The 12,127-nt window shown below is 44.2% G+C and overlaps 1 protein-coding gene across 1 annotated transcript in view; it reads right to left on the reverse strand.

Annotated features, from left to right (window-relative positions):
• The window catches only part of LOC129708036 (potassium voltage-gated channel subfamily A member 3-like), a 109,342-nt gene that overhangs the window by 45,413 nt on the left and 51,802 nt on the right, over window positions 1–12,127 (reverse strand). The window contains exon 2 of the mRNA XM_055653578.1: window positions 2,975–3,105. The gene's annotated coding sequence lies outside the window, so the exon portion shown is untranslated. The remainder of the gene's footprint in view (window positions 1–2,974; window positions 3,106–12,127) is intronic.

Here is a 12,127-nt window from a genome sequence, read left to right on the forward strand (position 1 = left end):
TGTGTTTTAGTACTTCGTGCTGCTGTTTCACAGCTCCACAATCTGGGTTTGGAGTGGATGTCCAATGCCGTCCGTGGGGAGTTTGCATGTTATCTGTATGACCTTGGACTCCCCTGGGGTGTAAAATGCTCTTCCCCCTCCTTAAGGAGGTAAATTAATTGACTCTAATGTTGGGGGAGGGGGGGGGGGGGCATGACAAATAGCAAGCCATTGCTGTGAGAGACAACAGATTACAGGGACCTGAGGAGGGGGCTGGAGGCACATGGCAGAACGGCAGATGCTGCAATTGCTGAGGAATTGTTGGAGAATAAGGTGTTGGATGTGACTGGTGGGGTGAATGGTAAGGGCGGGGGGGCGGGGGGGGGGCAGAAGAATATTTTTCCATCTTCAGGGGAGGGAAGCAAGAAACAACAGTGAGAGCAGAAGATGAAATTAAGCTGGAAAAAGTGCAGGGAAGATTTACGAGGATGCTGCCATGACTTGAGGGCCTGAGCTATAGGGAGACATTGGACAGGCTAGGACTCTATTCATACAAGTTCTGATAACGTTTAGCTGGCTGGAGTTAAGACTTTAAAGTAAATGAGAAGGGAGGTTTCTGTATGAGGTGTCAAGTGAAAGCTATGGAGCAAAGAAGTATTTGTAATAGCAGGGCTGCAGGTTTGTAGCAGGGGGCAACAATGGTGGAAGTCTCTCAGTGAATGTTCAAATCAGGGAAAATGATAAAGGTCAAAGATAAAAGTGACTTAATCTGAATGCACAAAGTGGCCAATCAATGGGACAACTAGACATACAGGTGTTTAATCAATAACTATTATGAGAACATGCAAACACAGTTTGCTCTGAGGCTAAGGCAAAGCAGTGTTTCTTTGCTGGGTCTTTATATTGATACTTCATCAATAGTATTGACAAAGAATCAATAGAACTGATATTGTTATATCGAGGGCAGGTTGATGGAGACAACTAGATGCATTGGACAATGATCAGCTGTTGTCTACTCCCATCACGGCACTGTGGATCCTAGTGTTGATGCTGGCACCTTGTGTGCCCTCGTTCAAATGGTCGTGTAATCCACCCGTGTAACGCCTGGACCGAGGGACCGAGGGACCGAGGGAGTTGCCATGAGCCATTGGACTTGTCCCTCCCACATCACCACTGTCTAGGGGTCAAAGTCCTTTTTAGCCTTGGCTTTGATGTTGCCAGAGAAACTCAGTTTATCTCCTGTTAGGCCTCAGGTCATTGATAGCTCTAGGTTGGAAAATAATTATTTGTCCATTGGGACAGGCCATATGCGCTGATAAAAGTAATATATTAATTTAGTGATGGATCTTTTGCAAAGTGGTAAATCGTCACAAGCCTCTAGTCCAGAATTCTATGCGTGCTCAGTTACTAATAATGATGGATTTTGGGGCATTAAGCGAATCAGTGGACTTGTGGCAGCACCGGTTGGTGGACCACGCACTTTACATAACCTTCAGCTCTTGGAGGGGGTCACGTGGGTCACGGGTGCCCCTGGGGAGTATTTAAGGGGTTAATCCACACGCGTGGGGTTGGTGAGTGAGGAGAATTAGTGTAGCAATAAAGGACAGTATTTTCGGACAAACTTCGTGTCCGCCTCGTTCTTTAACGGACAACTCCGCGTCCGCTACAGACTCTGAGATTGACTAGAACAAGGAGGTTGGAGATTGGCCACAATGTCCAATGAAGCATGTGTAAGAAAGAAATGCAGATGCTGGGTTAATTCAAAGGTAGACACAAAGTGCTGGAGTAACTCAGCGGGACAGGCAGCATCTCTGGAGAGATGGAATGTGTGACGTTTCGGGTCTGAAGAAGGGTCTCGACAGTTACTCCAGCATTTTGTGTTTATATCCAATGAAGCAGCAGGTACAATGGATAAAAATTCTACTCCTGCTTTAATTTCTTGCATTCTTAATTCGTATGATCTTTAAGATATCAATGCCCATTCAATATAAAATTCATGATGTGTCTCAATAAGGTGACCGCAGGCCCAGAACAGGTCACTCTCTGTCTCTCTTTCCCTTCCGCAAACACATTTATTTCCCAAAGTTGAGACACGACTTCAATCCCCGTCGTGCTCAGTGCCCTTCATCTGGACCCCGATGAGAAAAGCACTGCCAACACCACCTGGAAAAGAGATTTATGGGTGGCACGGTTGCGCAGCGGTAGAGGTGCTGCCTTACGCCCCTTACAGCGCCAGAGACCCGGGTTCGATCCTGACTACGGGTGCTGTCTGTACAGAGTTTGTACGTTCTCCCCAGTGACCACGAGGGTTTTCTCATAGATCCTTGGTTTCCTCCCACACTCCCAAGACGAACAGGTTTGTAGGGTAATTGGCTTATACCAAGCCAATTATACAAGTGTAAATTGTCCCTAGTGTGTGTAGGATAGTGTTGATATGCTGGGGTTACTGGTCGGTGCGGATTCGGTGGGCCGAAGGTTCTGTATCTGCGCTGTATCACTAAAAAAAGATTTGAGTTCCCCTTTGGTGCTCCTAAGTGTTAGTTTCCTCTGTCTTTAACATTTGTTGCAAAGAGCAGCTTCAGAACATTCATTCAAAGAGTTCCAAGGCAGCAAACAGTCTTGATACAATCAGCACCTACCATAACAGCACGGACATACGGTTCATCCCAGGGAGAAGATTGTGCATGCACTCCACAGAGAGATACCCTCTTCCAGTAACAATAACATTGATTCAAATGCTTTAGGAGTGGCATCATTCAACATTTACTGCATTTCACACCTACACCTTCCACTTTGATCAATAACATAGTCAAATCTACTTCTTGTCTAGAGCAGTGAAAATAGTTTTCAAAGGAAGTTTTGACTCCTTTCCTAAGCATGAACTTCCCCTGGCTGTTTCTAGTTTATTTTGCAGTGCTGCAATCTATCCTTCCAGGAATATCCCTGTAACATAAACCCGTGATTAAATGTCAAGCCATGCCCCCTCTTGCATTACCTGAGTGTGGCTGCTTGCTGTGACTCACTGATCTTCATTCTCCCGTGCGGATGAGGACGAGGCGGATAAGGCAGCAAATCTTTAAATTCAAGGTGCAATCTTCCTCCCAACTTTTCACATCATCTTAAATTCTGAAAGATTACAAAGCGTGAGAAATAGACATTAATCTCCCTCCATCTGATTGCACTTAATTGTCTTGATTTGAAATCCCGTCCTTAAAATATCTAGGAAAATGTATCTTAATAATGAATTACTCGTATGCCCAAAGACCCAGAGTTGTGAATCTGTGGTTTTCACCCAGGGAGTTGTGAATCTGTGGAATTCTCTGCCATAGGAGGCAGTGGAGGCCAATTCACTGGATGTTTTCAAGTTAGATATAGCTCTTCGGGCTAATGGAATGAAAGGATATGGGGAGAAAGTAGGAATGGGGTACTGATTTTAGATGATCAGCCATGATCATATTGAATGGCTCGAAGGGCTGAATAGCCTACTCCTCCACCTATTTATGTTTCTATGTTTCTATGCAGAACTTCCCCAATGTTGTCATATCGCAATGATGAAGAGACCTCGAGGCGAGCTGTACATGTAGTGACCACAACATCCCTGGGCTGCATCAGGTGCTGTGCCCAAGGCAGCCCGGCCCCAATATGACCTCCTTCATGTCAAGCCCTGTGACAAGGTGACTAATTTTCAACACTGTGCAACAGCCAAACACTGTTAAATTATACATGGGTATTAATAGGCACGTTTCAGGTAGCAAGTGACCAAGAGGAAGACGGGACTAACGTTTAATTTCTCAGTAAGTGGTCTTAGTGCTCTACATTTCCACCAGGAATAGATTCAGAGTGAAGACCCTAATTTGGTAATTAACCTACAGCAATACGATACGCTGATTGTGCCAATTAAGGCATCAATTGGGGAGAGGATTCAGAAATTGCGGAGAGGATTCTGAAATCGGAGGTGCAAGGGGACTTAGGAGTGCTAGTGCACGATTCCCAATAGGTTAATTTGCAAGTTGAATTGATCGTAAGGAAGGCAAATGCAATATAGCATTTATTTTGAAAGGACTAGAATATAAAAACAGGGATGTAATGCTGATGCTTTATCAGGCACTGATCAGGCCGTATTTAGGGTACTGTGAGCAGTTTTGGGCCCCATATCTGAGGAAGGATATGCTGGCATTGGAAGATCCAGAGGAAGTTTACTAGAATAATCCCAGGAATGAGTGGGTTAACATATGATGAGTGTTTGATGGCACTGGGCCTGTACTCGCTGGAGTTTAGAAGGATGAGGGGAAACCTCATTGAAACTCACCGAATAGTGAAAGGCTTAGATAGAGTGGATGTGGAGAGGATCTTTCCAGTAGTGGGAGAGTCTTGGACTAGATGTCATAGCTTCAGAATTAAAGGACTTTCCTTTATGAAGGAGATGAGGAGAAATTTCTATAGTCAGAAATAATCAGTGTGGAATGATGTCCAGAGAGTTGAAGGGAGAGCAAAAGTCCTCTGTGCGTGTACACCAGAGAAAGCAGACACAAAATGTTGGACCAACTCAGCAGGACAGGCAGCATCTCTGGATAGAAGGAGTGGGTGACATTTCGGGTCGAGACCCGTTTTCAGACTTAGTCTGAATGGAAGGGTAAAGTGTGTGAAAACAAGTTATCAAAGGGGACAAAGTCAAGGAAAATGTAGAATAGATCATTGTTAGCTAGGGGAAGCTGACAACAAGGCATGTAAAGATACAATTTAATAAGGAGGACAGTCAGACTGGTCGGAGAACTAGGGATGGGGAGGGATGGAGAAAGAGAGAAAGCAAGGGTTACTTGAAGTTAGAGAAGTCAATATTAATTCTGCTGGGTTGGAAGCTGTCCAAGCTGGAATGATTTACCAAAGTTTTGCAGGTGAAATGAGCTGTCCACCTGTACGCCAGTCTACAGGACATGAAAAAAACAGTCTTCTCATTCATCGATGGAATAGTGTTCAGAGTTAATGAAAGAATGGAAGAATAGTATCCGAGCAAGAATGGAAAAAACTGACCTCATCACTGGAACAAGATTTCTGCAATGCCTTTTTACACGGCTGAGTGATTAGTGAACAGCAATAATCACAGATGATTAATATTTAAAATGTAGCTCCGACTGTGTGCCAAGCAGATGCCACTGTATTCAATGTTGAAGGTGTGGGGCAGGAATAGTGAGGCATGAAATATACTTCTGTTACACGTCTCGAGCAATTGTGGCCATCATGAAGCCAAGTACACTTTCTGTCTGAAGACCAAACTGTCCGAATCCCTCACCAGCCTTGGGTAATTCCCCATTCCCGTCTAATAGTTGCATGAAGGACTGCAGTTTAGTTTCATTCCGTTTAGTTTAGAGATACAGCGCGGAAACAGGCCCTTCGGTCCACCGAGCCCACTCCAACCAGCAATCCCGCACATTAACGTTACCCTACACTACCAGGGGCTCGAGTGCATCATGGATTACAATGCTGTAATCTGAAGGTCGATGTTTGTAAACTGCATGGATGGCAGCTTTGATTAATGCAGTATTTTGTAAACTGTGAATTTGTAATGAAAGCTCCTCGTTAAGGAAATAAAAGTGATGACCTGTGCCTTCCTGCTCCAGTACCATTGTAAACAACATTATTTGTACTGGATGATCAGTCCTCAATATTTCTATCAAGATGCAACACCTCACTTTCCAACAGACGTAACTCCACCTGCCCTGCGTCTGCCCATTCCACCAGCCTGGCTGGCACCTGCCACCATCTACCACCATCTACCACCATCCTCCTCACAGTTCACAATGCTGCCAAGTCGTGTGTCATTAGTAACTTCAGAAAGAGTGGCTTGTGCCACAAAGTCGTGATCATTAACACATCGTCAAGAAAGGGTTATTGCCTGAGGTATCACCACTGAAGCACCAGAAAGTGAGTAAATCAGCTGATAATTACAGGGTAACCACAGTTGTGGGGCATTCTGTAGCCTGCTGTCCACACATCTTCCACAAACTACAGGATGTCCTACAATGGATGGTATTGTCCCCATCATTTTGAGCTGAGCTAATCATTGAGTCCTGAAGCTACCAAGGCAGATGTCCCAATATCAGCAGAACAGCCCTTTCACTGAGGCATGCAGTTAGACTGTTCCATGCTAGGCTTAGTGTGGAGCTCTCAGCTCCAATCTCCATCAGTGCAAGTGGCAAAGTGTGATATCTGGATAATGATACTATTATACATGTATCTGATGTCAGGAAATGGTCAGTCACTAGCATGGACCAGGCACAGAATTGCTCAGTTCATTTTCACGTCTGGTACATTTTCAGCTGGCAGTGACTGCTCATGTAGCCGTCCTGAGTAAATTCAATGTTTAAGTGTATTGTGCTACAAGTAAAATTGCTCTATAATCCAATTTCTTGGCTTTCTACTTTTTCCAGGTACGAATGAAATATTTTACAGAGTGGTTTGTGGATTGCTAATTAGTTGCTAATTGTTGAAGTTGACTTTTGAATGCATCACTATGTACAATGCTAAATGAAGCCATTATTGATTTTGCAAAAGATAGACATAAAATGCTTGAGTAACTCAGCGGGTCAGGCAGTATCTCTGGAGAAAAGGAATAGGTGACTTTTCAGGTGGAGGCCCTTCTTCAGACTGAAGGATCTCGACCTAAAACATCACATATTCCCTGTTCTCCAGCGATGCTGCCAGTCCCCCTAAGTTACTCCCGCATCTACAGTTCCTTCCTACATATTGATTTGCTGGAGTTGTGGTTTGGAGTCTTACTGAATGACGAAATACATTTAAGTGATGAATCTTGTGGGTCAGAGGGTGGGAATAATGGACAGAGTGTTTGGAAAAGTCAGAGGGACGGGCGTGGAAGAGTTGGTGAGGAATCTGAGGAAGGAAGTTGGTAGATTAAGTGCCTGAAAGTGGGATTGATGGATGGGACTGAGACAGGAGACCCTGCTGAGGTTTAATAATGAAGTAGGTAAGTGATATTAAGCAGTGCTTATATCATGTTATTCTTGTGATATTGAAAAAAAGACAGAATTTTGGCCTTTAAGATGTTGGCACACTTGGAACTTTATCATGAAGTCACTCAACGATATGCTATTTATGTTTTTAAAAAGTAACATTCCCTTTTATATAAAATGATGTTGGGCAGTTTTGCAAACTCCTGTGCCTCCAGAGACCAAAGCTGCTGAATTCAATTCACTCCAGTTGCTAAGGTTACCAATACATGGCAATGTTGTCGCATGGACCTGTCAGCTGCAGGCACTGCAGATATTTTAACAAACATCTCCCAGGTCTGAGCTCTCTGACTGATGCGACAATTAGAAACTAAATCAAGTCATCAGCTCGAGTCAATTCAGAGCACCACACACCTTCTTTATCCCTTTCTCTCTGTAGTCATCCATTTTCTGTTTATAACGAACAGCTTTGGACACTGCAATCAGGCAAATGAACAACCAACGCTGGATTATTAAAATAATGCAATCAAATTTTAAACTGATGTTGTATACCCAGTAACCCCTGGTGTCCGTTCTAGGCTCCACACCTTGAGGTGACTCCACAGTGAGAGTGTGATGGACCCAAAGTAGAGGTATTTCTCTGGCAACAGTGACTCACTCATTCTAATAATTCAGGATAGGGTATTGTGACTTAAAATTAGTTCAGTTTGTATAAACTTCATTCCTCATGGTGCTCATAATTGAGTGTGTTCCAAATGTAGTTTCTGATTAAATCTTTAAATTATGGAGTCATAGTCACAGAGTTATACATCATGGAAACATGCCTTTTGGCCCAACTTGCCCATGCCGACCAATACACCCCGTTTCCACTAGTTCCACCTACCTGTGTTTGGTCCATATCCCTCTAAACCTTCCCTATCCACGTACCTACCCAAATGTATTTTAAATGTTGTGATAATACCTGCCACAACTACCTCCTCTGGCAACTCGTTCCATGTACTTACCACCCTTTGTGTGAAAAAGTTGCACCACAGATGCCTATTAAATCTTTCCCCTCTCACAGATTATCACACAATTTAAAAGACATTATGACAGGCATATGGATAGGAACAATTTAGAAGGATATGGACCAAACAGTGGCACCTTGGTCAGCATGGGCGGGTTGGGCTGACAGGCCTGTATCTATGCTGTATGACTGAGTCTATAAAGTAAATTCCATGTGATTAGGTGCCTTTTATTATTTTATTTTAAAAGTAATCATTGTTGCTTTGTTTTAATAAAATGTTAAAAGTTGTACATTTCTTAATCAATCGGTTTCAGTTTTAGTTTTAGTTTTAGGGATACAGTGTGGAAACAGGACCTTTGGCCCACCGAGTCCACGCCAAACAGCCATCACCCACACCTTAGTTCTATCCTACATACTAGGGAAATGTTGACAGAAGCCTATTAACCTAAAAACCTGCACATCTTTTGAATGTGGGACGAAACTGGAGCGCCCGGAGAAAACCCGTGCGGTCACAGTGAGAACGTACAAACGCCGTACAGACAGCACCCGCAGTTAGGGTCGAACCCGGGTCTCTAGTCCTGTGAGGCTGCAACGTGTGAGCAACAGTGCAGTTGATGTTGCACCATGCCCAATTTGACAGTTGTTGGCTGATTCGACACTCTAAATTCCAGAGGAATTTCAAGGAATTTACATCCCATATTTATCATTGCCTCGCATTGAAGCTTTGGAGGCAAGCATCATCTGACTTCTCTTCCAATGAGATACAATTTGCATTCCATGGTCCTGATGAGACCCACCTCTGTCGAGAGGCTAGGCAGACATGACATGGTCCCCCTTGATCTAGAAGCACTGGTGTGACCACTGCAACATTGCATAAGGAGCCATTTTTAGTCACAAATGGCATTTCGATTGAGGTACCACCAATGGCCACAAGATAGAATTTCCAGGTATTGGTTCTAGTTGGAGAAAATTGCTTGCAGAAACAAAACAGAGCACAGTTTGTTGATCAATAAGGCCACAGAGACCAGCCACGTTGAGGCAAGATTCCCACTTGTGTGTGTGGCATGAGAGGGTTCTACTGAAATGTTAACCTGTGGAAAAAACTAAAGTACACCTTCTCCACCAAATCCAGTCCTGGGACAGAGAAGGAAATACGAACGGTTTAGGAAATGATGGCAAAAACATTCTGTAAAAGGTCAGGACAGGTATAATGATCAATACATGAAATAACACGAGAAACAGAGATAGAGATATATTAGAACAGGAGATCAAGATCAAGAGATAAATATAGACAAAAAGATGAACTGGGATTGATACATAGACAGATGGAGGAAGATAGTTTCCGAATTTTGCCACAAGCAGAAAATCAATTTGCACTGTATATATTTCCTTTCACTATTCAGCTAATATTACGTACCACAAGGGAGGAGTTTAGCAGTATCACATCAAAATAAAGATGACTGTACGTTACAACTCTTACATATTCTCCAGATAACAGTCACTGTGTGTGGTTGTCAGGGGTGGGCAGGGGGTTTTGTGTCACCTGGATGTCAATAACTGTTCAGACAGGTTATGTTTACACTGAGACAGGGATGTGTACACACTGAGAGGGCATTGTGTACACACTCATACATGGGTGTGTACACTGAGACAGCAGTGTGTACACACTGAGAGGGGTGCGTACACACTGATACAGGGGTGTGTACACACTAACACAGGGGTGTGTACACACTGAAACAGAGGTGTGTACATACTGATACAGGGTTGTGTACACACTGAGAGAGCGTTGTGTACACACTGATACATGGGTGTGTACACTGAGACAGCAGTATGTACACACTGAGAGGGGTGCGTACACACTGAGAGAGCGTTGTGTACACACTGTTATAGGACTGTGTGTACACACTGATGCAGGGGTGTGTACACTGACACAGTGGTGCGTACACGCTGATACAGAGCTGTGTGTACACACTGATACAGCGTTGCGTACACACTGAGAGAGCATGTCCCTACGACGCTGTCCGTACAAATGTCCGTGATGTCCATGGCTTCACAGTTGAGTCACAGCCTGCCCCTCCATCAACATCCTGGGGTTTGGTGGGAGATCTCCCTGTCGGTTTGCCCCAGGACCTGGCCAAGATGGCCATTCACGGGTCCAGGTAGCGGACAGTCTAGGGTTCTGCCCGAGTCGACTGCCCGCCCCTCTTCCATGACTATATCCATGCCCGCATGCCCCTGGAGAGGGAGAATGTTGTGGTCATGGGGACTTTGGAGAAACACTTTCCACCAACACAGATCACTACGGGGACTTGGGTACGTCATGGATATGGCTGACAATGTTGTCATTTGATGGCTGATGTTTGCGGACTGCACAAGCAGTTTGATCTCTGCAGGACTTTGTGATAAAAGCTCCTTCTTAAAGAAAGAAAACATGCTGGATTTCACAATTGGTCAAAATCCCAACTGAGCTAGCCATACATCTGTGCCGTGGCTGAAGGACCTGGTCAGTGGCTGTGCAAGCAAGTATAGTCCTCCTGACACCCCACAACCAAGACCATATACACGGTACAAGTCATGAGGCAACATGCTTCACTCGTCTAGATAACAGAAGATCAAACAATACTGAAAGGGTTCAACACTTCCCAGAACCAGGCAATTACCCTAAAGGACACCCCATCTGTAACCTCATTCATTTCCTCTCCACCAGAGCCCCATGCCTGCAGTGTGAACTGTGTGAATGTGTACAGAAGCATTGCAGTGGCTCATCCAGGCCACTCTGGTAATATGTTTAAGGTGAGAGAGGAAATATTTATTAGGAACCTGAGGGGTAACTTTTTCACACAAGGTGGTGGGTATATGGAATGGGCTGCCAAATAAGGTAGTTGAGGCAGGTACTATAACAACATTTAAAATACATTTGGACAGGTACATGGATAGGAAAGGTTTAGTCAGATATGGACCAAATGCAGGCAGGGGGGGGGACTAGTGTGGTCTGCATGGATGAGTTGGACCGAATGGCCTGTTTCCGTGCTGTATGACTCCGTGAACTCCCCACCAACAACCGCTACCAAGTACAGAGCTAAAGGCAGCAGTTCGATGGGAACACCATCACTCACAGGTTGCCCTGCAGGTCACGCACCATCCTGATTTGGAAATCTGTCGCCATTCTGTGTCATCTCTGGAACTCAGTATGCAAAGGCATTAAATGTCTGCCATATTCCTAGAGATAGATAGGGGTGAACACTGAATGCTAGCGTTGCCAGGGTGGCCCCGATCATGAAAATGGTAAAAAGTGGTAAATCCATGCAGCGGCTATCACAGTGCCTGCTGATCCCACTGTGGACCACTGAGGGTGGCATAGTCTGTGTTGTGTTGTGCTCAAGTATTTTCACTTGTGTGTCATTATCTTTTGTGTTACCTGTTGAGTTAGTTCCCTATTTAAGTGCTGACATTTGTCTGTCATTGCTCAGTCTTGGATTGTCCCATGCTGAGCCTTGTACTCTTGTTTATCAGGAGTCTAGTAAAAAGATGTTTGAGTAACTTACTTGTCTTCTCTGTGCTTGGGTCTTCTCATCTCTTGATATGAGGCTTATTCCAGCTGATGAAGTCAGAGGCTGCAATACCAGTTCCATAGTCAGCTTCTGCACTGCCTCCAATAGAGGTTCTGTATTAGGAGCACAGCCAGCTTGCACTTGTAAGCGAGAGTCAGACAAAAAATACTGGACTGCTCAGCAGGTCAGGCAGCATCCATGGGGAAAGAAACAGACAAAATGTTTTCAGAGCTATCTTCTTTCCCAACCTGAATATAATGAACTTTATTTCTCTCTATACATCTGCTGCCTGACCTGTTGCACATTGCCAGCATTTTCTGTACAATATCAGATTGCTAATATTTGCAGTATTTTAGTGCTGGATGGCATTCTTAGCGAGTGATGGTTTCCAAGTTAAATGAACCGTTAAATTAATTGACTGGTAGTTGTGAGGGCAAGTCACAAATGGAGGGAGTTAGGTTGGTGTATTGCCCCCATTTTATGGTGCTGTCCATTTCTCCACACTTCTTAAAATGAGCCTTTCATAACTGCAAAAATAGTTGTTGCAGATAGCATGTGACAGCTAAAGGGTCTATTTTTAAAGCTGAAAATATCATTTTACTTACAAAATTGACACGGGAAACCAA

This window comes from Leucoraja erinacea, chromosome 22 (assembly GCF_028641065.1).
Source record: "Leucoraja erinacea ecotype New England chromosome 22, Leri_hhj_1, whole genome shotgun sequence".
NCBI classification, from domain to species: domain Eukaryota; kingdom Metazoa; phylum Chordata; class Chondrichthyes; order Rajiformes; family Rajidae; genus Leucoraja; species Leucoraja erinaceus.